This window comes from Phacochoerus africanus, chromosome 2 (genome assembly GCF_016906955.1).
Source record: "Phacochoerus africanus isolate WHEZ1 chromosome 2, ROS_Pafr_v1, whole genome shotgun sequence".
In the NCBI taxonomy this organism is placed as follows: Eukaryota; Metazoa; Chordata; class Mammalia; order Artiodactyla; family Suidae; genus Phacochoerus; species Phacochoerus africanus.
Window position 1 is genome coordinate 134,946,070 of NC_062545.1, and position 26,726 is coordinate 134,972,795.

The window sequence follows — 26,726 nt, forward strand, 5'->3', positions numbered from 1 at the left end:
CAGGGCAACGCTGGGTCCTTAATCTACTGAGCAAGGCCAGGGATTGAACCCCCAACCTCATGATTCCTAGCAGGCTTTGTTTGCACTGCACCATGACAGGAACTCCCGAGGGCCTTAGTTTTCTAATTTATAAAATAAGAATGGGGAGTTCCTGTCGTGGTGCAGCAGGAACGAATCCAGCTAGGAACCATGCCGGTTTGATCCCTGGCCTCGCTCAATGGGTTAAGGATCCGGCATTGCCGTGAGCTGTGGTGTAGGTCACAGACACGGCTGGCATCTGGCATTGCTGTGACTCTGGCATAGGCTGGCGGCTACAGCTCCGATTAGACCCCTAGCCTGGCAACTTCGATATGCTGTGGGTGCGGTCCTAAAAGGACGAAAAAACAAAAAATTAATTAATTAATTAATAAAATAAAATAAGAATGGGGACTAGACAATCTCTATTAAAATTATTTCTAATTTCTGTTCTTAACAATGTTCTTAAAAAGATTAGACACGCTAATGAAAAATAAAATCAATTCCAGTTTCAAAATTCCACACTTTCATGATAGCAAGTGGGTTTCACCCTGCAAAGGTGACTAGCCTTTGCATTTTACTGTTTGTACACAGATCTTAAATGGCCTAATTTATGTTAATTAAATCAACCAGATTTCTTTGAAAACAAGATAGCTTTGTCTCCCAGTGCTAACCTTATAATGGGTTGTTGCTGTGCTTTAAAATATCTGTTTAGGTAGCCAAAAACATCTCACATTGGTCTTACATGGAAAAATGCCACCCCTCCAAAGGATTTCTTCCCCCCTTCCCATATTAGAAGTCTGAGATGTGGTATGAATATGTAATTGATATTATTCAGAGTCCTCCACACATTTCATCCCATGGAAATCTAAGGAAAAAGCAATGGAGAGGAAAGGCCTTTTATTTTTGTTCACTGAGTATCTCCAGTATGCCCGCCTGATTAACTTTTTAGGCTTGCATTAGTTTCTTTATTACCTGGACACATGGGTTAGTGGCTAGTACTTTTTTTTTTTTTTCTGTCTGATATCAGAATATTTTCATATTGTGCTCTATAAAAAAGGATCTTGGATCAAGCATTTCCACACAGACTTGTGTTCCCTTGACTACCAGAGATGGCTGTGCCTTGATGGGCCGTGGAAGGGACAGCATGTGAAATGTGCCAGTTCCCAGAAACAGCATACAGCCTCTGTGGCCAGATTCTGGACAGGCATTCCTGGAAACTACCACTCAGGAGTGCTACTTTTAGCAACAATAGCAACTAAGATATGATGTAGGAGTCAGAACATTGTGCTGTATCTTGTCTAAGTCTCTTGAATGAGCAACTGTTTGTGGGTGCTTACTGAGCTGATAGCTGAATACTAGTCTTTATGGAACATGGCTATCAGTGTGTGCCCACTCAAAAGTGGCCACAGAGCAAAACTTCTGGAGTGGCAACTTCGCAATGGGCATCAAAAACCTTAAAAATACACAAAACTTATCTCAGTCATTCTCTCTCTTAAGAATTTATCCTAAGGAGATAAGTGGGTTGTATAGTGATGACATAGGAAACATGCAATAAATGTTAGTTGTTATTATGAGGAAAGTTATCACAACATGCTTTATAATGGGCAAAACTTAGATTAAACCTAAATGCACAATAAAAGGAGACTGAGGAATTCCCATTGTGGCTCAGTAGTAACGAATGCAACTGGTATCCATGAAGAGGCCAGTTATCCCTGGCTCCACTCAGTGGGTTAATAATGATCAGGGGTTGCCATGAGCTGTGGTGTAGGTCGAAGACGTGGCTCGGATCCTGTGTTGCTTGGTTGTGGCATAGGCGGGCAGCTGCAGCTCCAATTCAACCCCTAGCCTGGGAACTCCATATACCACAGGTGTAGCCATATAAAGCAATTTAAAAGAAAGAAAGAAAAGGAGATTGATTAAATAAATGGCATCGTGTCCATTTAATATACATTAGGCAGCCTTAAAAAGTAAAGTATGTCAGTGGTTTCCATCACTTGGGTGATACATTAGAATTTTGATGTGCATCGGAGTTGCCCCAGGAACCTGTTAAAAAATAGTTTCTCGGGCTCCATCCAAAACATTCTAAGAGTAACTGGAAAGTTCAATAGATAAGACAGAAGTTAGGCTTCATATGAATTTTATCTATTTATTTTTAAGGGCTGCACATGCAGCATATGGAAGTTCCCCAGCTAGGGGCTGAATCGGAGCTACAGCTGCTGGCCTACGCCACAGCCATAGCAACACCCATATCCAAGCCACCTCTGTGAATTACACCACAGCTCAAGGCAAGCCAGATCCTTAATCCACTAAGTGATGCCAGGGATTGACCCTGAATCCTCTTGGGTACTAGTCAGGTTCTTAACCCACTGAACTACAACAGGAATTCCTGAATTCTATGTTTTATAACAAGAACATTAGTTTTGCTTAAAGCATTATTTACTTATTTATTTATTTCACTCTCTTTTTTTTTTTTTTTTTTTTTAATGGCCATACCTGCAGCATATGGGAATTCCTGGGCTAGGCATCAAATCAGAGCTGCAGCTTCTGACCTATGCCAAATTCAAGCCGTGTCTGCTACCTATGCCACAACTCATGTCAACACCAGATCCTTAACCCACTGAGCGAGGACAGGGGTAGAACCCGCATTCTCACGGAGACAATGTTGGGTCCTTAACCTGCTGAGCCACAATGGGAACTCCAAAACATTATGTCAATAAACGACTTGGAGATGTTTCTTAACAAGTCTATGGCAAAAATAATCCTTATATTTTATTTATTTATTTTGCATTTTAGGGCTGCACCTGTGGCACATGGAAGTTCCCAGGCTAGGAGTGGGATGGGAGCTGCAGCCTACACCACAGCCACAGCAATCGCCAGATCTGAGCCATATCAGTCACCTACACTGAAGCTCATGGAAATGCCAGATCCTTAACCCACTGAGTGAGGCCAGGGATCAAACTCGTATTCTCATGGACACTAGTCGGGTTGTTTCACTGAGCCATACCGGGAACTCTAAAGCATTATTACTTATGTCAATAAACAATTGGAGACATTTTTTAACCAGTCCATTGCATAAACAATCCATGTATTTTAAAAGGACCTATTTAAATCCTTCAGGTCATTGAAAACAGGCCTGACTTGAAGCTGTATCTCTTTCAATGAAGTTTTATTTAAACAGGTATCACTATAAAATGTCTTTTCCTTAGTCCCCCAAATTATGTAATCCTCTTTCTATGCAGATAAATAGTTATCTCTTTAATAAAAGAATAACATTTTCCTTCAAAAGGAAGAGTCCATTTGGGGAAGAGTTTCATATTTGGGGCTTTCAGTCTGCCTTCTCTGCGTGTGTTTTATAACATCTGTATTGGAAAGAAAAGTAGTTGGAAGGCTGGAGTTGAGTATGAAAGCTTTTAACTTTCAACTCTGAAGATTGCTCCAGCCTCAAGATAAACAACAATTTATCTGTATTTCCTTTTTCTGCTCAAAGACATGGACACAGTAAGAAGATGGCTAACAGTGTTAAATTAAACAAGGCCATTAGACTGAGGTGGCTTGAAGGCCTTAAGTAGCTCACAGTTAAGCAAACCCAAACCTGAGCTGAAATGCCTCAAGGTTAAGAAATTGAAACCTAAGGACAACCAATCACAAAGAGCCAACTCAGCTTTTCCCACATAAGGCAACTGCTTAAGTTAGAGCCAATCAAATAATTTCCTTGCTTTGCTTCTGCCTCTTCTCTAAAAGTCTTTCCACTCTCTCCTGCTGGTGAAGCACTCTTCTCCACTTCTGGTTTGCCTCTGCCGTATTTGAATCAGTTTGTGCTCAAATACACTCTTAAAAATTTGATATGCCCCAGTTCATCTTTCAACAACAGGATATGTTTTTTTTTTTCCTCGTGAAACATTACTTCAAAGATCAATATATAATAGAGTGTATTAACATTGGCAGTTCAAGGTACTCCTATTTTCAGGATATTCTTTGCTGCTTATTATTATTGTTCCGAACCACTCAGCATAGAGTGACTCATTGGGATCGGATATGTCATGTTTTAGGAAGACTGTTAAACTCCTAATTTCTTATTCCTTCCCACACAGCAACTTCCCTAATAGCAGCATTGTACCATTATGTAATGCCACTCTGTGCCAGACACTGCTGTAATCACTTCACCTAGGTATTTACATAATTAATTTTCATCCCAAAATTTGGTAGCACCATGATTCATTCCCTCTTTTACAGATGAAATCTCACCCCAGGAAGGTTAAGGCACCTGGTCAAGGTCACACAGTAACACATAAATAATCCCCAAGGACTTGAACCCAAGCATTCTGAAAGTCTTCAAAGGTAACCTCCCAGCCCCAATCTTAGGTGTTTTATCCTAGGGCTGACTTTTGCTTCCACTGCTGGAGAAGCTGTGTGTGGAAGAGAGAATGCAAAGGACTGAGTGGTAGGAGGAAGTGCCTCAGGACAAACAAAGGGAGTGTTCTGAAGTTTGTAAAATGGAACGGAGAGAAGGAGCAGGGTCAGAAATCCTGCCCCAATCCGCCTCTACTTGGCCAAGGGCCCTTGGTAAAGGTATTTCATTTTTCTGAACCTCAGTTTCCTGGTATGTAAAAAGATGATAAGACCACTTTCGGTGTGTCCCTCTAGTGAAATAAGATAATGTATGCACTTTATTCACAGAGAAACCTTAGCTGTCACCTACCCCCACTCCCAATGAAAGGCAAAGAGAGAAACTTGAGATCTTTGAATTAACTAAATTGAAAAGACAGATCTCTGAGTAGACTTTCCTGAGGACTGGAAAACAAAACAAAACAAAGCAACAAAACAAAAACTTTCAAAAAGCTGGCATTTGTAAACATTAACTTTTGTAATTTCAAATGTTCTTTCTTCATTTCTTAAAACTTTCTCTCTTCTTTTTCCTCCCTGTTCATTTCCCCTTTGTCTCTTAGCAGAATACTTTTTGGAAACTTTCAGCTTTGATTCAGCTAAGAGGAAAGAAGAAAAAGTTTCTACCATGGCCAGAAATATATGGATAGCTGAGTACCCTGGGGGACACCACAGCTGCAAAACAAAAGCACACAAAAGCTGGCTGAACTGGGAAATGTGTATTCTAGAGGGAGGAAGTATAAGGATGACTAAAAATTGCCGAGTCTTTCCAGCCTGGGACTGACTTTCCCAAGTTCTACTTTGCTTGTGTTGCTGATTTTACTAGAAAGTGGTCCTTTGCCTAGACCATCTTTTATTTCCTTTCGTATTCCTGTAGAATAATTTAAGTTGTTTCAGGCACACGTCTCATTTTGCCATCCAAATTGCTGGCTGGAATAGCAAAATGCATCTTTCCCTTTGGCTCTAACTCTGTAGAAGAACAGGAAAGGGCTAGACTTTGGGGTCAAAGAGCCCTGGGTTAAGCTTCAGCTCCCTACTTATTAGAGCACCTTGGGCAAATTATTTAACCTCTCAGCTTTCTTCATTTGGAAAGTGGGCATAAGTTAAGTAACAGCCATGTAGGTTTGTTTGAGATAATACATGTAAAGCTCTAGCATAGCAGTGGAACCTAGGAAATATTCATTTTATGGTGGCGCAATAATTATCTTTCCATCTATTTTTCTTTCTCCCACAAATGTTAGACATTTCTACTCAGTTTAAGAAGGTTTTGTCAGGTGAACTATATGAATGAAGAAGAGACCATTGTAGGGCAAAAGATATATTATAGTAAAAGACTTCTTTCCAGGGGTTGGAAGAGTTTTAATGTTCTAAGTTATATTTTAGATGAAAGTCAGAAAAGGAAACATAGGAATGTGAAAATAAATACAAAGTGATATTCTTTACAGTTGTCATCATGGTTCGGACATCTTATTTAGAAAAATAATTTTTTTGTGGTCATGAGTGTAGCGTATGGAAATTCCCGGGCCAGGGATCAAACCTGCGCCACTGTTGCAACTGAACTACAGTTGCAGCAATGCTGGATTCTTAACCCACTATGCCACAAGGGAACACCTATATAAATAATTTCTGATTGTCTTAACTATATTTGTAGAAAGCCATATTATTTGATAAGTTAAGAAAGAAACAGGACTTTGTGTCCATGAAATTGAAAAAAACTAATTTTTTAAATTTTATTTATTTTTTAATTAATTTATTTTATTTTTTATTTTTTTGGTCTTTTTGCTATTTCTTTGCGCCGCTCCAGCGGCACATGGAGGTTCCCAGGCTAGGGGTCGAATCGGAGCTGTAGCCACTGGCCTATGCCAGAGCCACAGCAACGCGGGATCCGAGCCGCATCTGCAACCTACACCCACAGCTCACGGCAACGCCGGATCGTTAACCCACTGAACAAGGGCAGGGATGGAACCTGCAACCTCGTGGTTCCTAGTCGGATTTGTTAACCACTGCGCCACGACGGGAACTCCGAAAAAAACTAATTTAAAATCCAGTTCGCTTTTAAAGATGAAAAGAGAACCTAGATTCTTTCCCCTGAATTAGTAGCTTTTCATGTGAATGAAGCTACCTAGCAGGTACCTTTCTTCCTCCAAATGACTTGCTATTTTCATTCAAGGGACTTATTATTTCATAATATTTAAAATTTTAACTATTTTTATGCATATGTCATACATGAGGCACTTAGGATTAGAATATGAGCAAATCATAACCATAACCTGGGAAAACAGAAATGATTGCCAATGTTTTAAGCATATGTGAAAACTAATTTTGAGGAATGTGGTTGTGTTCATTTGTGCTTATTAAAGGCTAGAATGGGATCAATCTGATCACTCCTTCTGTGTCCTGGTTATAGGACTCTGTGTCCATAGGTATTTTCTAGGTTGTTGGTTTACTAGGTTAGGCGGATATTTATTTTCCATCTTGTGAATGACGGACAAAATTTATGCCCCAGAGTCAGAAGCTTGGGTGAGCCATTTGCTAGGGCCTTGAAAACCACCTTTCTCTGTCACACAAGCAGTTGTTGTAATCAAACTGGCTCCGTGCCTAGAGCAGGCTGTGTGACTCAGTGACAGTGGCAATCAGAGCATGGAGTAGGAGACAAAGAAGTCATAGATCAGGAAATTACAGTGACGGTGGCCAGTTAGGATTGGATGGCTTTCTATGAGTGGAGGGGTGTTTTGTTGTTAAAGAATTTTTTCCTTTAAATATCATTCATCAAAGACACATTTGATCCTCTTACTTTGGCATTAGATTTACACTTTTTTTGTCCTAGTAATTAATACTCTGTTTAACACTGCAAATGATTCTGTACCAAGGGAGAGCTCCAGATATTATAATGATCATTCAGAATTTCCAGTGATTTATTTTTATTTTTCTATTTCTTATTTTTGTAATTATTATTATTTTTAATAGTTATTTCCCCAATACAATTTTTTTTTCTACCGTACAGCATGGTGACCCAGTTACACATACATGTACGTGTTCTATTTCTCACATTATCATGCTCCATCATAAGTGGCTAGACATAGTTCCCAGTGCTACACAGCAGGATCTCATTGCTAATCCATTCCAAAGGCAATAGTTTGTATCTATTAATCCCAATCTCCCCAACCACACCACTCCCTCCCCCTCCCTCTTGGCAACCACAAGTCTATTCTCCAAGTCCATGATTTTCTTTTCTGTAGAAAGTTTCATTTGTGCTATATATTAGATACCAGATATGAGTGATATCATATGGTATTTGTCTTTCTCTTTCTGACATTTCACTCAGTATGAGAGTCTCTAGTTCCATCCATGTTGCTGCAAATGGCATTATGTCATTCTTTTTTATGGGTGAGTTGTATCTTATAGTGTATATATATCACATCTTCCTAATCCAATCATCTGTCAATGGACATTTGGGTCGTTTCCATGTCTTGGCTATTATGAAAAGTGCTACAATGAACATGCGGGTGCATGTGTTTTTTTTAAGGAAAGTTTTGTCCGGATATATGCCCAAGAGTGGGATTGCTGGGTCATATGAGAGTTCTATGTGTAGATTTCTAACGTATCTCCATACTCATCTCCATAGTGGTTGTACCAGCTTACATTCCCACCAACAGTGCAGGAGGGTTCCCTTTTCTCCACACCTGCTCCAGCATTTGTTATTTGTGGACTTATGAATGATGGCCATTCTGACTGGTGTGAGGTGGTATCTCATGGTAGTTTTGATTTGCATTTCTCTAATAATCAGTGATGTTGAGCATTTTTTCATGTGCTTGCTGGCCATCTGTGCATCTTCTTTGGAGAAATGTCTATTCAGGTCTTTTGCCCATTTTTCCATTGGGTTGTTGGCCTTTTTGCTGTTGAGTTGTATAAGTTGTTTGTATAGTTTAGAGATTAAGCCCTTTTCCATTGCATCATTTGAAACTATTTTCTCCCATTCTGTAAGTTGTCTTTTTGTTTTCTTTTTGGTTTCCTTTGCTATGCAAAAGCTTGTCAGTTTGGTGAGGTCCCGTTGGTTTATTTTTGCTCTGATTTCTGTTGCTTTGGGAGACTGACCTGAGAAAATATTTGTAAGGTTGATGTCAGAGAATGTTTTGCCTATGTTCTCTTCCAGGAGTTTGATGGTGTCTTGCCTTATATTTTAGTCTTTAAGCCATTTTGAGTTTATTTTTGTGCATAGTGTGAGGGTGTTTTCTAGTTGTACTGATTTACATGCAGCTGTCCAGGTTTCCCAGCACCATTTGCTGAAAAGACTGTCTTTTTCCCATTTTATATTCTTGCCTCCTTTGTCAAAGATTAATTGGCCATAAGTGTCTGGGCTTATTTCTGTGTTCTCTGTTCTGTTCCATTGGTCTGTCTGTCTGTTTTGGTACCAGTACCACACTGTCTTGATGACTGTGGCTTTGTAATATTGCCTGAAGTCTGGGAGAGTTATGCCTCCTTGCTTGGTTTTCGTTCCTAGAATAGGTTGGCCATTCTTGGTTTTTCGTGGTTCCATATAAGTATTTGAATTATTTGTTCTAGTTATGTGAAAAATGTCATGGTTAATTTGATAGGGATTGCATTGAATCTGTAGATTGCTTTGGGTAGTATAGACATTTTCACAATATTAATTTTTCCAACCCAGGAGCATGGAATCTTTCCATTTCTTTACATCTTCTTTAATTTCCTCGATTAATGTTTTATAGTTCTCAGCATATAAGTCCTTCACCTCCTTGGTCAGGTGTATTCCCAGCTATTTGATTTTTTGGGGAGTGCAATTTAAAAAGGTGTTGTATTTTTGTATTCCTTTTCTAATATTTCATTGTTAGTATACAGGAATGCCACTGACTTCTGAATGTTAATCTTATATCCTGCTACTTTGTTGAATTTGTTGATCAGTTCAAGTAGTTTTTGGGTTGAGTCCTTGGGGTTTTCTATATATAGTATCATGTCATCTGCATACAGTGACAGTTGTACCTCTTCTCTTCCTATTTAGCATTTCCAGTGATTTTAGATCCATGCTTGATAAGGGCATATGCCAACTCTCACTTGAATTAGATCCACTTTTTGGAGACACTTTGTGTTTTTTTTTGTTTGGTTTTTTATTTTTTATTTTTTTGGTCTTTTAGGGCTGCACCTGTGGCATATGGAAGTTCCCAGGCTAGGGGTCGAATCGGAGCTATAGCTGCCAGTCCACACCACAGCCACAGTAACGCATGATCCTAGCCTCATCTGCAAACTACACCACAGCTCATGGCAACCTTCTCAGCCTCAGCGAGGCCAGAGATCAAACCCAGGGATCGTGACCACTGAGCCACAATAGGATCTCCAACACTTTGATTTTTAACATTCACCCCAGGCTAGATCCAGTCCATTCTGGGGAGGATAGAATGAGTTTCCAAGTGAACTCTTAAGTCAGAATTTCTTAAATGCTTTGAAATCCATAACATGTATATTTTGTTTAAAAATGATCAAGCACTTAACTTTCATATCTATCCATCTAGGTTTTTTTTTGTTTTCTTTCATTTTTGGCCTCCCCACAGCATATGGAGCTCCTAGGCCAGGTTTCAGATCTGAGCCAGTCATGACCTGAGCTGCAGCTGTGGCAATGCTGGATCCTTAACCCACTGTGCCAGGCCAGGTATTGAACCCATGTCCTTGTACTCCCCAAACACCGCCATTCCCATTGCACCATGACAGGAGCTCCTCTATACATCCAGTTAATAATAGTTAAAAAATGTAAAGAACAAATGACAACAAAGATATAAATGTATAACTATTGCTCAACTTTATAGGGAAAGTGTAAAAAATTAAGGAAGGATGAATAAGGGCGGGAAGTTGTGGTGGTTATAATACAATTTATTTCTTCTCGTTTTATAACATCAGCTATATAGGCGAAGATACAAGGTGGAGATACTTTGGGAGTTCCCTGATGGCTCAGTGGGTTAAGGATCTGGTGTTGTCACTGCTGAGGTGCTGGTTTGATCCCTGGCCCAGGGAACTTCCACCTGCCACGGGCATGGCCAAAAAATAAAAAATAAAGGTGGAGCTGCTCTGATGACACCAGAGGCATCATCCTTAATCGTGGTTGGGTAGAACTGCTGTCCTACAGGGTAAGGCTGAGGATAGCCTGGAAACAATAACACAGAAAGGTGCTGGATTCTGACATAATATCCTTGCATAAACTTAAAATATTGGAGGTGGGGGAGCAGTGCTTTCCCGCTGTACTTGATGTGCTTTTGGTGTGACATCCTCTTACAGCACCTCTACATAGAACATTGGGATTCTGTATGCAAAAGCCATTTAAAAAGGCCTGGAGATGGAGTTCCTGTTATGGCCTAGTGAGTTCAGGACTGCTATTGTCTCTGTGAGAATGCAGGCCTTGCTCAGTGCGTTAAGGATCCAGTGCTGCCATAAGCTATGGCGTAGGTCACAGATGTGGCTTGGATCTGGTGTTGGTGTTGTTATGGCTGTGGTGTATACCTCAGCTGCAGCTCCAATTGGACCTCTAGCCTGGGAAATTCCATATGCTGCATAAATAAACAAATAAAAATAAAATACTCTAAAAAAAAAAAAGGCCTGGAAAACTGTAATACAATTTGAGGCAAATGTCACTGGATGAGGATTAGACTGCATCACCCCAAAATGAATAGATAATACGTGGATAGACCACTGTTCAGGATTTAGTTGACCAGATTCTTGAAAGGAAAACAGACTGGTATGTCTGGATCACAATGTAGATGTGATTGCTTCTATGTGTGTATACATGAACCCCCTATGTGTGATTGGATCAATATGTCAGGCTCTCCCACCTCCAGAAATGTATATAATCATAGATTTTATTTTTCCTTTTTCTTCTTTCCCAAGGGAATATCGTTCTTGTAATGGTTCATTGTTTGAAGATAGAAAATGTTATATTTTTCTAGGAATTATCTGCCTACATGGAGTAACATCTCTATGGTAGTATTTGTCATCAATATCATCTGTGGATGTGTCATTCAACAAATATTTATTGAGCATCTGTTACAATCCAGGTGCCTTTCTAGGGTCTTGGGATACAATGAACAAAATAGGTCTGCCCTCATAGAATTTATATCTTAGTGTATGGTAACTGGCAGTAAATACTAAATCTAATAAATAAGTAAATAGTTTGAAAAAATAAAACTGTGTAACAGGGTAAAGAGAATCAGGAAAGCTGGGGGACGGCACTGCAATCTTAAACACAGTGATCAGGGATCAGGGTAGGCCTCGTTGAGAAGGTAACGTGTGCAGAGACTCAAAGGAATGGGAGTCAGATAGGCAGTTTCTATAGGAAGAGTATTTCTAGGAAGAGGGCACTGTCAGTGCAAGGGTCCTAAGGTCAATATTTTCACATAGTTCACTGTCTTCTTTAACCAAGGAAAATGGCATTCTTTTCATTACATTTTAAAAATTAAAGCACAGTTGATTTACAATGTTGTGTGCCAATTTCTGCTGTGCAGCAAAGTGACCCAGTCACACATATACACATTCCTTTTCTTATGTTATCTTCCATCATGGTCTATCCCAAGAGATTGGATATAGTTCCCTGTGATGTACAGTAGGACCTAATTGTTTATTCATTCTTTTTTTTTTTTTTGTATTTTTAGGGCCACACCCTCGGCTATGGAAGTTGCCAGGCTAGGGGTCAAATCAGAGCTACAGCTGCCAGCCTAGGCTACAGCTACAGCAATGTGTGATCTTAGCCACATCTGTGACCTAAACCACAGCTCACAGCAATGCCAGATCCTTAACCCACTGAGCGAGGCCAGGGATGGAATTCTCATCCTCATGGATACTAGCAGGGTTCATTACCACTGAGCCACTATGGAAACTACATTGCTTATCCATTCTAAATGTAATAGTTTGTATGTACTAACCCCAAACTCCCAGTCCATCCCAGTCCTTCCCACCAACCCTTGCCAACCACCAGTCTGTTTTCTATGTCTGTGAGTCTGCTTCTGTTTTATAGATAGGTTCATTTGTGAGAATGGCATTTTGCTCATGGGGAGATTATTGTGTTCTACTTCATGGGATTGGGAGAGAGGTACCCTTTCCCTCAGCTTTCTATCCAAAGGTCATAATCCCTAATATCTCAAACATCTGTGATTTTTGGCTCAGAAAGAGCCTGTGACCAGTCTTGGCTATAGTTTATGCATCTTGCCTGCCTCCTTGAACATGTATAGTACAGGGAACCAACTCATTTATGACTATTAATTTTCTTTTCTGTTAGACTGAACAGCCTAGGAGGGACCCTTTGTTGCTAACCATCTGTATCTATCAACTATGAGATACATGTACTATAAGGATAATTGTTGTCTCCCTAGAAATTTAATTGATGAATTTGACGGCATCATAACTACATAGTAAATGAATGGTATGGGACAGGCACACATACACACACATTTTCACTATGTGATATTTTGCTCTAAAACCTTTGAGACGAGGTTAAATAGTAGTGTAGATACTAATATCTATAGTATAGTATCTATGGTACTATAGTATCTATAGTTACTGATAACTACAGTACTAGTATCTAATAGTATAGATCATAGTATCTTCTTTGCCAAGTTGTCATAAGATTAGAGATAATATGTGCCAGCCATATGGTCACTATTCAATAAATGATAATTTGACTTAACTCTTATCTCTGAGTCTAGAGTCATAGGGGAAGAATGTTATGCAAAACTCAGAGAGTACCTAACTTTTCCTTTTCTCATTAACCTGGGCTGCTGGTGGCTACTTGATAACTTGTCCCTGGAATCAAGTGTAACCATTGCTGAAGGAAAGAAGCCCAGGGAGTGCATGCTTCTTCTGCATTTTGCACAATTTTAGAAAGGAAGCACATTTATTTGATTTACACCAGAGTTTTGGCACCGTTTGAAGTCTTCCTCTGGAGGAAACAGACAACAAGCTAATGTCCCAAGGAGAGAGAAACAATTTAGTCAATTCATGCACTAAGTTGCAGTATACACTTTTAGTCAAAGACAGTAATTTGTTAGCTTAAATAACACCAAACCACGCTTACCAATGTTACTAGAGAAAGTGCTGTTTAAGGATAGGTCAAACCATAAATTATAAAATTGAAATTCAGAGACAATTGGAATGCTCAGAGATGTTAGGATTACATAGGGCATTTTGCAGTAAGGACAGAAGATCAAACCTAAAACAAGCTATTATCTTGTACTATGAAATTATAAACAGGATCCTAACTCACATGACAGTAATTTTTAAGGAAATAATACAGTACTGGAGCTGGAATGGATTTTAGAACTCATTTATTCACACTCTTTATTTTTATTTTTTATTTTTTTTCTGTCGTGGAAACTGAAAACCAACAAAAGGATACGTTGTGGCCAGTTTCATACACTCAAGTAAAATATCTCTTCTCATCTTGATTTTCTCCTGGATGAGGTGATGGCGCTTAGTGAGAAGCATAGTTTATAGGGGTTCTTAGAGCCAGGGACCTTGCTAAATTTAGATTTGCTTTTTGCTTATGTAATTTTCCTTGTGTTTTCAATTATTTATACAAATATATTATTTATATATGTCTGGAACTTGTGCTTTTAGCACTCAATAAACAGGAATAATTTATAGGACTATGGAGTGCTTCCTGTCCTTACCTTTCAGAGTATGTTCTTTTTGCATTGTTAATTAATTGTTATATTTCAGCCTCAGGCAACTTCCTTTCCCAGCAGTCTTGTCATAATACATAACTCGCCAGAGAAGGCTATGTTAGGATCTACCTTTATCTTCATACCCAGGTTCCAAAATCCAGGTTAACTGTCCTAGTAAGCTATTTCCCTGGTATAGGCACCCGCCGCGGGGTTGGGGGTGGGGGGGCTCGTGGCCTGACCCAGCAGATCATGTGCCTTTAGCCGGGTGAGAACACAGCAAAAGAGGAAACAGGCTGCCAGTCCTAAATAGAAGTTGCCTCTGCTTCAAGCTTCTTCTTTGCTTCCGCCTTAAAAAAATACATAAATCAAGTTCTCTACATACTCTTTCCTATACCCTCCGTCATCACCTTTTGTCCTCCTGCTGCCTTGTGTTGACCTCAGGTGCCTACGTCATCCTGGATCATGGCCACAGGTATGGATTCTGCACCAGAAATGATACCTAATTTTTGTATCTTTCCCTGCACTGCTCACTTGCCTGTGTCTGACCCTCCTCATCCATGGCTCTCACTTTGCTTTGGATTTCTGAAGTTCTTGCTATGCAGCCCACAGGATGAATGAGAATTTCTGGGAAGAGCCAACACGCAACTACTCCAGCATGGTGCTTGTATGTCAAGAGGCCAAGAAGGCCTGGAGCTGAGCAGGGTAGCAGCGCAGGCTCTGTTGTGGCCCTTCCTTCATTGTCCCCTCAGCATTTTTCAGAGCAAATGGAAAGAGGTCTTTGGTTATTGCTCCCTGAGCCTGATAGATTAGCTCTCTAATCAATTTTGTTTTTTTGTTTTTTGTTTTTTGTTTTTGTCTTTTTGCCTTTTCTAGGGCCGCTACTGTGGCATATGGAGGTTCCCAGGCTAGGGGTCCAATCAGAGCTGTAGCCACTAGCCTACTCCAGAGCCACAGCAATGCGGGGTCTCTGAGCTGCATCTGTGACCTACACCACAGCTCACGGCAATGCCAGATCCTTAATCCACTGAGCAAGGCCAGGGATTGAACCTGCAATCTCATGGTTCCTAGTCAGATTCATTAACCACTGAGCCACGATGGGAACACCTCTAATCAGTTTTGAAGAGTCAGTATAGTGAGGTACATGAATTTTCCTTCTGTGGAAAAGCAGGGCAAGGTGAGATGGGCTGTCTTTTTTGCTACTGTTGCTCAAAGGCATGAAGTACTTGCTCAAGCCTTAGAGCAAGGTCTTTCCCAGATTCCTGTCTTTTTGACTCATCAGCTGAGCAGCCCATTCACAGACCATTTAATCTGAAGGCAAGAGACTATTTTACCATAGTCATGGGTATTTACGAAGATGTAGACCAAATACACCATTGACTTGACATGAAAGGCCTATTGTGATATAAACAAAATAATCCTTAGGGAAAAGGGCCATTGAAGGAAATGTCTCTCTTTTTTTCACAGTATTGTCAGCAATTTGTTTTCTGTTTCGTGGTATGGTACATCGTGGTCAATCACAGCATGAGGTGTCAGAAAACATTGGATGGATTGATGGGTGGTTGAACGAGCATCTCAGTGAAAGATGTGAAACTCTCTAGACCTGAGCCTTTTCATGCTGGGAACTCCTCGTGGACCTTGTATATGAATCAGGAGTCCTAGCAGCATCTTTATGATTATATTTTTTTCTTTTCAGAGCTGCTTCTGCAGCATATGGAAGTTCCGGGGCCAGGGGTTAAATCAGAGCTGCAGATGCAACCTATGCCACAGTTTGTGGCAACACAGGATCCTTAACCCACTGAATAAGGCCAGGGATTGAACCCTCATGGACACTATGTTGGGTTCTTAACCTGCTGAGCCACAAGGGGAACTCCTTGACAGTATCTTTAAAGGCTTAAGGAATGCACCTGATGATGCACCCAGTTCTGTGAGACTGAATGGCCACAGTATTAGCTGTCTGGAACCTCCTTTTGGGGGCTATTTTTTCTTGAGCACACTTCAGTGGATAGACGCCAGAAGGTTCTGGCGTTCTATGGGGCCAACTAGGTGGCCAGGGAACTCTACCCAATCCTAAATGAGTAGGCCAAGTAGGCAGTCATTAATTGTGTTAAGGGTGAAGGAGAGGATTCTGAGAAAGATATTATAAATGCCCTGGGCAAAGAGTTGCCATAATCTGATCTGGCTACAAAGTGTGTATCAGCTCCATATTTAAGACATCTTAAATTTTCAGAGCGACTTGTCTTTATTGTAAAAAATGCAAAAATATGGATTAATGAAGGTAAAGTCCCCCCCTCCTGTGTGGTGCCCTCTTCCCACACCTTGAGTAAGCACGGCTAAGAGATTTTTGTTTATCTTTTCAGGAGAGTTTAATGATTGTTTAACTGGCCTATCAAATGGGCTAGACTAAATGGGGTGGAATCAGAAAAGTCGCTTTATTCTTTCTCTAATTCAAGCCCTTCAAACTTGCTCTATTGATCTCTCTGCACAGCCTTCGGATAATACATTTGTCAGATTCTGTAGCTTTTCCAAACACATTTAGATGCTAAAACAGTCTTTTATTTTTCAATGTATTTATTTTTTCTTTTGCAAATATTTCTTTAATAATATAAGAGGGTGTTATTTCTTTTTTAAAAGAATTTGGCACAACATTGCAAATCAACTATATTTTAATTTTTTTTAAAAAAACTGGAATTTAGCAATGATTAAAATCAATTTGCTAGATTTTTTTTGAGTAGCCTAGGCAATGGTAAAACTTTTCCCTTTTTGTTTTTTGGTTTGAGATTTATTTTGAATTGTCATGTTTATTGTATCCAATGTACATACCAAATGTTCTAAGTATAAAGATTGCTTTGATTATAAAATAAAGCCTTCATTTAAAAAATCCCATATAGGAGTTCCCATCGTGGCACAGTGGTTAATGAATCCGACTAGGAACCATGAGGTTGTGGGTTCGGTCCCTGCCCTTGCTCAGTGGGTTAACGATCCAGCGTTGCTGTGAGCTGTGGTGTAGGTTGCAGATGCGGCTCGGATCCAGTGTTGCTGTGGCTCTGGTGTAGGCTGGTGGCTGCAGCTCCGATTCAACCCCTAGCCTGGAAACCTCCGTATGCCGCGGGAGCGGCCCAAGAAATAGCAAAAAAAAAATCCCATATATCTGAAAACTAAACAATATGGTATTAAATAGCCCTTAAGTTTAAAGGATATTAGAATAGAAATTAGAGATACTTAGAATTGAATGGCGATGAAACATAATATGCCAATATTTAGGTTACATGGCCAAAGAAGCATTTATAAGTGTATGGATTGAGATGTGTTCTATCAGCAAAGACAGGATAATTTAAGGAAAAAAGCTAAAGATCAACCTGATCAAAATCCAAAGTCCCTTCTTATATCTGGTATATATATCTTATATCTACATCTTATATCTAGTTAAGATATAAGAAGATACAGATATAAGATATGAGGAAGGGGCTATAACTTCCCTTCCTGGGGCTTAGATCTGATCCTGGCTTGGAAACCTGCAGGGAGAAAGAAGAGTATGCAAAGTGGCTTTTCACCCTCCTCCACTGTGCTTTTCCACTCCTCTGGATCTGGCACGGAACCCTGCTGCCTCCGCTCCTTGAGGATGGGCCTGTGGAGGCAGATGGAAGGTAAAGGACAGGCCTTGCTCAATGCCTGCTGTGTAATCAGAAATCTAAGCCCTCCGGGGGATGGAGACCTAGTGCAGGCTTTTCTTACCTGGGGTGGTTCTGTGGGTTTTTCAGAGACTTCCCTGCCCAACCAGGGACTCTGCTCTCTGAACGGTTCCTGTTGTGGGAGATGTTTTCTCTCAGCCTTGCCCCTCATGACTCTCCCTCAAGAGCAGTCTTAGAATTCCTCCCCTTTCCCAGAATATTCCTGCTAGGGGTTGCCTTGCCCCAGCAGGCAGGGCTCACAGGCAAGATCTTTCCAAGATGGCTCTAGCCTGGCTAACTTCCAGGATGATGGCTTAGCCCATGGGAAAACTTGGCATCACTGCCTGCAGAACCCTGGAGAAATGGCTACTCCTACTGCAGCCCTCTGGCTTTGTTCTGCCATTACAAGTCATTCTAGGCAACCTCTAGCTTTTAGCCTTTTGCAGGCAGGAGGCAGGCCCCTCATGCTGTGTCCCTGAGTTCCAGAGAACAAGTTAAGGTCACCCAAGGGCTCTCTCACCATGTTCTCTTGCAAGAGCAGCATGGACAGATCCCTCTGAAGTTTTGTAGATTGAGATGGGTGAGATGCTTTTTCTCCCTCTGCTGAGCCCTCCATTCTTTCTTAGGTTTTCTCTTTCTTTCTCTCTTCTTGACTCTCTATCCAGCTCTTTCATGAGGAAGGGAACCCCGTAGAAAAGCCACATCCTTTTCTTTCTTGCTCTGGTCATCCTCTAATACTCTTTCAGAGACTGAAGCTGGGTGATGAGTTCAGGGTCATAGTATAGGGTTTTTGTCTACCTTTTAGTAGTTCTGAATGAATAACATAATCTCTACTTAGAATGTGGTGGAACATGTTGCTTACTGGTATTAATGCTGAAACCTCAGCTCAACAGGAAGTCCACTTAAACACACACACACACACACACACACACACACAGACACACACACTTCTAGATATTCTAGGTTCTTTCTTAACCTCAAATGGAAGTAGTCTATGTTTACCATTTTAGATCTTGTTTTCTTAAGAGCAAATCTTAGACAACTTTCATCATCAGTACACATGGATTCAGTAGAATATTGCATCACAGGATTATTTACAGAATTCTGTTGTGACCAACAATACTAAAGCAAAGAGTCTATACTTTTGGGAGCACATCTGCAGAAGGACTTCTTAGAAGAAGAATTGCCTTGAATTCACAAGCAAAATTTGAAAGTATGTTGCCAAATTGCCAACTTTTTATCAGTTTTCACTCTAACTGTTAGAATGTAGAATGTCCATTTCTCCTCACCTCCACTAATCAGAGGATTTAAGAAGCATTTACATATTTGTCAGTCGTATAGGTTAAAAATATAGGTATATATGATTTTAGTTTATATTTTTAGTTTCTTCAGTTTTGAGCCTGGTGAAACATCTTCCATACATTTATTGGTCTTTTGAATCTTTTTTATGAGTTGTCTGTTCATTTCCTTTGCTCATTTTTGTATTCATAATTTTCATGTTGATTCTTAAAGAACACCTTTTACATTGAGGACATTTGCCTTGTTCTAATATGTGAAATAAAACCTTGCCTCTAGTTCTTCTTTGATACATTGACTCTGTGTGTATCTTTAATTTTTTTCCTATAAAGAAGTTTTTACAATTTTATGTAGTAAAGTCTATCAGTTTTTTTCCTTCCTGGCATCTGGATTTCATGACATCCTTAGAAAGGCTGCAAAGTTCTAAAAATATTCACTGCTTTTCTTCTAGTGTTTTTATGGAATCTTTTTTTTAAACATTTAAATGATCTTTATGGAATGTATTTTAGGGTAAAGTGTGAGCATTTTTACATCTAACAAAGCAAATTTTTTTTTCCTTCCAAACAGCCCTACTCACAGCTTATGGAAGTTCCCAGGCGAGGCATTGAATTGGAGCTGTAGCTGCAGGCCTACACCACAGCCACAGCAACACCAGATCAAAGCCACATCTGTGACTTATGCAGCAGCTAATGGCAATGTTGAATACTTAACCCACTGAGCAAGGCCAGGGATTGAATCCACATAATCACAGACAATATGTTGGTTTCTTCACCTGCTGAGCTACAATGGGAACTCCCAAAGCAAACTTTTTAACCTCATAGGATTTGCTAACTTCTTTTTCTCTTATTCACATCACTGAATGAAATTTAAGTTGTATTCAGAGTCCTCTTTTAAACACATCACTTCTCACATAGTTAAACACAAAGGCAAATAAAAAAAAAGGCAAAAACATTTTTGGTTTAAATTATGCCTACTGCTTACTTTCCAGGATTCTTAGCCTGACTTTAGGCTTTGTCCACTTGGGCCCATGCTTATTTTCATGGCAGTTACAATGTACTTTCAAATCCAATGGTGAAAGAGGCAAGAATCTTGCTCCTCCTCATTTTTACAGAGGATGCCAAGAGAGGGGAAGTAACAGGCCCAAGTTCACAGAGCAATTTAGGGTGTTGAAATCCAAGGTTCTGAGCCATCCAGCCTGTTTCAGTAATCATCAGACATCAGGTACAAAGCCCAGGTAGAAAGAATTCTTCTGATTGCATCATTCACTAAATTACATAATCCACAACAAAAACAGCTAGAGGGCAGTGGACAGAGTAAAGCTTAGCCTGCTGAAATGTGCAGATGTTTCCGTGAATTGGGAAAAGGGCCTGCTCACAGAGATCATATATAATATTTGACAATGTGAGTCAGACTTGGGCATCGTTCAAGATTAATCTTATCCCCTTAATGAAATAGCTGATTGTTTTGACTTGTTCCTCTCTGCCTGTTCCAAGTTGCCTGACAGTGTGTTATGGAGACAGTCTTGCTGGGCTGAAGCTCTATTCTCAAATGCTGTGTTATGGAGTCCATTAAGAAGTTCAGAGGCTCTGTTTGGAGAGGCAGCAATCCAGTAAAGCTTCTAATTTTTCCATGATGACTGATGGATTTGGAGCACTCTTGAGGGGTGGCTGTATAATGCTAAGTGTTTAGCGTGTGCCAGCTTTGTCACCTTACATGAACCCTGCAACTACCTTTTATTCCAACCTCATCTTCTGAGGCTGCCTCAGAGGGATGGAGAATTTCTGACGTTGGAAGTTGGGAGAGACTGGAGAGAGGGTGGGCAGAAGGGTGGGAATGGAGGAGGGGAGGGGGGGACACCCAAGAAAACCTGCTCATGTCTTAATGACCTGGCAGATTCCCTGCTTTAGTTTCATATGTCATTGGACTTCTTCCAGAAATGTTGTTTTGCAAAGGGTGTGGGGAGTAGTGTAGCGCCTCTGTGAATAGGATCCTCCTTTCCAGAAACAGGATATGGGAGAATTCGGCACCGGGAAGATCACTGTGTCCAAAACGGTGGGGAGAAGTCGGAAATGGTCTCTGTCTGACCAGCTGCTATTTTCTCTAAATTCAAGTGGCTCTGGGATGGGCCCCAGCACCTCATAATACTGGGAGACTGTGTTTAATCCTAGGTGCCCGAAGCTCTTCAGTTAGTCTGTGGTTTGTGCGGTCAGCATTGACAACACCAGCTCAGTTGGAGTTACAGGCAGTGATTGTGCTCATCATAGAAAGGGTTCATTCCCTGATGTGCTTTCAAGTGCTGTGTCCTATGAATCCTGTTGGCAAGAGAACCATCCTCCACCCTAGCACTTAGTTAATAAATATGGCTTGAAAAGCAGCCAAAAATGCATATGTGTGCTGCACTGCTAGATTCCTTCTTGAAAGGGAAAAGCTCTTCTGAATGGAATGCGCAAAAGATTCTATTAATTAGGAGAACTTATAATGTGTCCCTATAGAATAAAGAAGAAAAGAATAGCTTGTGTTGCTACTCCACTGGTTCCTTTGTTGGACAAAGTTTATTGCTCTTGCGAAGAAACGGCTAGTCTGACCCCTCGGTTGTCTCTTTTCCTTGTGCTGTGCACACACAACTATTCATTAATGTCAACAAGACTTATGAGTGCATATCCGGTGGGGTGGAGGCAAAGGGGACCAGATCCCAAAGTCAACATCTTCGCAATACATTCCAAGATGAAAATGATCAAAGTCCCATTGGTCTTCGATGACTAACAGAAAACAAAGTGGAGCATTCAGGACATGGGTTAAAGAAGCAGCAAAAGATTTTAATTTTTTTTTTTTCTGAATTGTGCTCATACGGGCACCAGATTCAAGGCATTTCAAGTCAGACCTGTCCCCAGGTGTAGTCAGATAAGGTCATCAGTGCTCACTGGGAAATAGCATTGATAGAAAGAATTTTAAGCCTCCAGAAAGAGGACGGAGAGAAGACCAGCCACTCAGGCAGAAGCCAGGTGTTACAGACTCTGAAACACACAACATTGGGACTATAGTAAGAGGAGGAGGAATTCAGTGGATCACAGAACTGGGGAGGGGCCTTTGGACCCCTGAGGAGACAGAGGGATTTCTTAGTTTATTTCTGCCATGATGAGCCTGTGTTTACACTGAGGAGGGTTCCTAAGAAGATTTTTTTGGTCTAAACAGCTCCTTCAGACCCTCTTCCTTTTTGGGCTACCCCTGCAGCATATAGAGGTTCCCAGGCCAGGGACGCCACAGCTGCAGCAATGCTGGAACCCACTGCAGCCATGGAATCCAACCCACTCCTCCACAGGGTCAGGCTAGATCTTTAACCCACTGTGCCACAGCTGGAACTCCCAGCACCTCTTCTTAATCAGAGGAAGAGTACACTCCTTTTATCCCCATTTCATTGCACTGTATATTCTGTATGCCCCTTCAGATTTTTTTGTGGGGGGGAGGGGCCACACCCACAGCATATGGAAGTCCCCTGGCTAGGGTTCGAATAGGAACTGCAGCTGCCAGCCTACACCACAGCCACAGCAATGCAGGATCTGAGCTGCACCTGTGACCTACACCACAGCTTACAGCAACACTGGATTCTTAACCCACTGAGCGAGGCTGGGGATCGAACATGCATCCTCATGTTACCTCTGAGCCATGAGGGGAACTCCCGCCCCTTCAGATTTACATCCCTCTCTTCTCTGCTCTTAGTCCTGTGAGGCCGATGTCTATGGACCAAATCCATTGGGCTCCCTTGACCCTGGCTTCTTTCTGGATTTGGCTGATGGGAGACTGGCAAAAGAGGCAGAGGGCAGCAGGAAAGGGAGGTGGATTTATTTACTCCCCATTATTCTTCTTGCCAGGCCTTAGGTGATTAGTGGCTGTGTTCTTCTTGAAAAGGCCTCAGCTCCTGTTGGGACTCTTTTCTACAATGTGGGTCTCCCTGGGATCCAGAGACCACTCCCTCTCCTTACAGCCAGCAGATTTGGAATGGAGGTGGGGTGGGGTGGGGGGCTTGCCAGTGGTATCCTTCTCTTGCTGGCCCAGAGATGCTTCACCACCCTTTATCAACTTTGCTTGACTATTACTCTGTCTTTTACACTCTTTGTTTTTTGCTAAAATCAGGATGTACATCTGTCCACATCAGCAAGGCTGCTTAGTACAGATAGCAAGCAGCCGGCCCCTGATCTGGGTCCAAGAGTTGTATTTTACAGTGATGTGGGCTCATGGTAGTAGTTCTCCCTTTGGAGACATGGTTCCCAGGCCCCCATTTTTGAATCATCACTCCATGCTATGCTTTGCCTCCATCCCCTGGCCATGCACTGGCAACCTTGACCTATCTGCTCTGACTCTTCTTGCTTTGGATAATTCAAATAAGTGCTTCCTCTGAGGTAAGTACTGCTCCAAGCTCTTTATCTACATACTTCATTTAATCTTCACAATGAATAGTTACACTCTTTATTCTCACATCACAAACTAGAAGACTGAAGCTCAGAAAAGGTTGCTGAAGCTTACACAGCTGGGAGGAGCAGGGGTTTATATCCTGTTCTGTTCTCAAGCTAAGCTAAGCTCTGTACTTGCTGACCCTCTGGCTTTGTTCTTGGAGCTCACTATCAATAATATACACCATGTTTCTATGAACGCTGGCGCTTCCCTTGTGTTTTGTTTTTTCTTTTTCTTTTTCTTTTTCTTTTTGTCTTTTTGTCTTTTCTAGGGCCGCACCTGTGGCATATGGAGGTTCCCAGGCTAGGGGTCGAATTGGAGCTGTAGCCACTGGCCTATGCCAGAGCCACAGCAACGCGGTATCCGAGCCGCGTCTGCGACCTACACCACAGCTCACAGCAACGCCGGATCCTTAACCCACTGAGCAAGGCCAGGGGTCGAACCCCGCAACCTCAGGGGTCCCAGTCGGATTTGTTAACCACTGAGCCACGACAGGAACTTCCCCCTTGTGTTTTCTAAACTGTTCAAGCTATTCAGATTGCTCACTGGGTTTCTAGTCCTGGCCCATCTCCGAGGGTCCTCTCAATTAAGAATGTGAGCTCTGACTTCCTCTGCTCAGGCTGCCATAACAAAACACAACAGTCTGGGGAGCTTAAACAGTCTGGGGAGCTTAAAATTTATATCTCCCAGTTCTGGAGCCTGGGAAGTCCAACATCAAGGTGCCAGCTTGGGGAATTTCATTGAGGCCTCTTATTTTGGTTTGCAGGCAGTCACCATCTCTCCGTGTTCACATGGCCTCTTCTCAATGTACACACATACACACACACACACACACACATCTCTGCTGTCTGTTCTTCTTCTCCTAAGGATACCAGTTTCATAGGATTAGGGCCTCATACCTAGGACCTCACTTAATCTTTATTACCTCCCTAAAGGCTGTACCTACAGATACAGGGCTTCAACATATGAATTTGGAAGAGATACAATTCAGATCATATAGCCCCTCCCCTTGAAACCTGGACCTAACATTGATTCCTGATCCATCGAGTCAAAAACAAAAGTCAGACCCTCTATGGTAGGAAAAACATCCCTTTCCCTTATCCCTACAAGGTAATAAAATTTTCCAAAGTCTTACAAATGAGTTGTAAAATTGTGAAAAAAAAATCCAGGATTTGGAAATATCATGTATTTTTTATTTTTATTTTTATCTTTTTGCCATTTCTTGGGCCGTTCTCGCGGCATATGAAGGTTCCCAGGCTAGGGGTCTAATCGGAGCTATGGCTGCCAGCCTATGCCAGAGCCACAGCAACGCGGGATCAAGCCGCGTCTGCAACCTACACCACAGCTCACGGCAACGCCGGATCATTAACCCACTGAGCTAGGTAGGGCAGGGATCGAACCCCCAACCTCATGGTTCCTAGTTGGATTCGTTAACTACTGCACCACGGCGGGAACTCCTGGAAATATCATTTAAATCAAATTCAGTTTAAACTATACCCCTATGAGGACCTTGACAGATTAGAGCACCCTATCCTCATTTCAGGTAGAACAACATTATGTTATCCTAGTAAGATGTGGTCTGCATCATATGTAATCATTCTGTGTTGAATTTACATGTTTCTGAAGTGGCCAGGGTTTACTTCAAGAACATGAGAAGGATGTGGAAATGAGAACTGACAGGCATGGATACTTCATTAAGTGAAGGAAAGAAAGGAGAGCTGTGATGGTGGAGGCATGGGGGTGAATGAAATGTTCGTCCTTTGACAAATACTTTTTTTGTGATCAATCATAGGGAGAAAAAAGTAGTCACATAAACAGTTCACCTCCCTTTTCTGTTCCTCTACTTTTCCATTCCCTAAGTCTGGTCAGTTACTTTGTTCCTGCTCAGTTCCACCTCTATAGAAGGACATAGATTTGCTATCTATGGTGGGCATTAGCTAATTCCTAAAGTTAAGCTGGCAGGTTGCGATGAGGACCACAGACTTCAGGTTGTCACAGCTTCTAAACAAACAGCTAATCTGGTGAAAATCCCATAGCTCTCCAGAAGAGCAATTTATCACTCACTTTGTCCAGAAAAAAAAAAAAAAAATCAGTGTATTTTTATACGTAGAAAGAAACAAGTTATAAGACATCATTTAGAATGATTTACCTTTATATATATATATTTTAAATTTGTGTGTGGAGTTATAAGGTGTGTGTCAACATAGATGAGTCTTTGTGTTTTGTTTTGGTATCTCGCATATTATAGAAAGGAAATCTCAGTAACACATGTGGTGGGGTCATACCTCAGAGTAGACAGTCCAAATTATTTTTGTTTTTGCAAAGTTCTGGGTATGTTTTGAACTGAGAGGGTGACAGAAAGAAGGAAAGAGTTTGGGAGTGCTGAACAGTTATAAGTCTGGGCCCCCCAGCTCCTGGGATATGTGAGACAAAAATCCTTGCTGAAACACACTGAGAAGCTGGTTAAAACACTAGTTGTCCTCATTTTACTGGTGTGGAAAATTCTGATCTGTCATCACTCTGATCTTTTTAGGAAGCAGAGTTCACAGTCTGTCTCAGACATTCCTGTTCAATTGCAGTTCTCTCAATATCACACAGATCTTTATAACTCCAATCACTTATGCCAAGTCAAGTCTAAGCCCATTGTCTTTTTTGGGGGAGGCCACACCCTCGGCATGTGGAAATTCTCAGGCCAGGGATTGAACCTGCACTATAGCAGAGACTCCAGCCGCTGCAGTGACAACCCTGGATCCTTAACCCACTGAGCCACAAGGGAACTCCATAAGCCCATTGTCTTTTGTTCAATCTACAGGGTAGCTAAAAATCAGCTGGTCTACAGAATGACGCTAGTCATCAGAAACTTTCTCATCCCTTTATTAAACATACTGCCCCTCTGCATTATGAAAAAACAAAGAAATGGGAGTTTCCGTCATGGCTCAGTGGTTAATAAAGCCGACTAGGAACCATGAGGTTGCGGGTTCAATCCCTGGCCTTGCTCAGTGGGTTAAGGATCCGGTATTGCTGTGAGCTGTGGTGTGGGTCACAGACACGGCTTGGATCCTGCGTTGCTATGGCTCTGGCGTAGGCTGGTGGCTACAGCTCCAATGAGACCCCTAGCCTGGGAACCTCCATATTCCATGGGAGCGGCCCTAGAAAAGACAAAACAAACAAACAAACAAACAAATGAATGGATGTGGCATTAGTTTGAAGGTCTTCAGAGAGCCCCTTATACCTTCCAAACTCTCTTTTACCTCTT

At 41.3% G+C, this 26,726-nt stretch overlaps 1 protein-coding gene across 1 annotated transcript in view; it reads left to right on the forward strand.

Moving 5' to 3' along the window:
• LOC125120767 (translation initiation factor IF-2-like) overlaps positions 1-26,726 on the forward strand; it is a 74,485-nt gene that overhangs the window by 21,601 nt on the left and 26,158 nt on the right. The window lies entirely within an intron of this gene.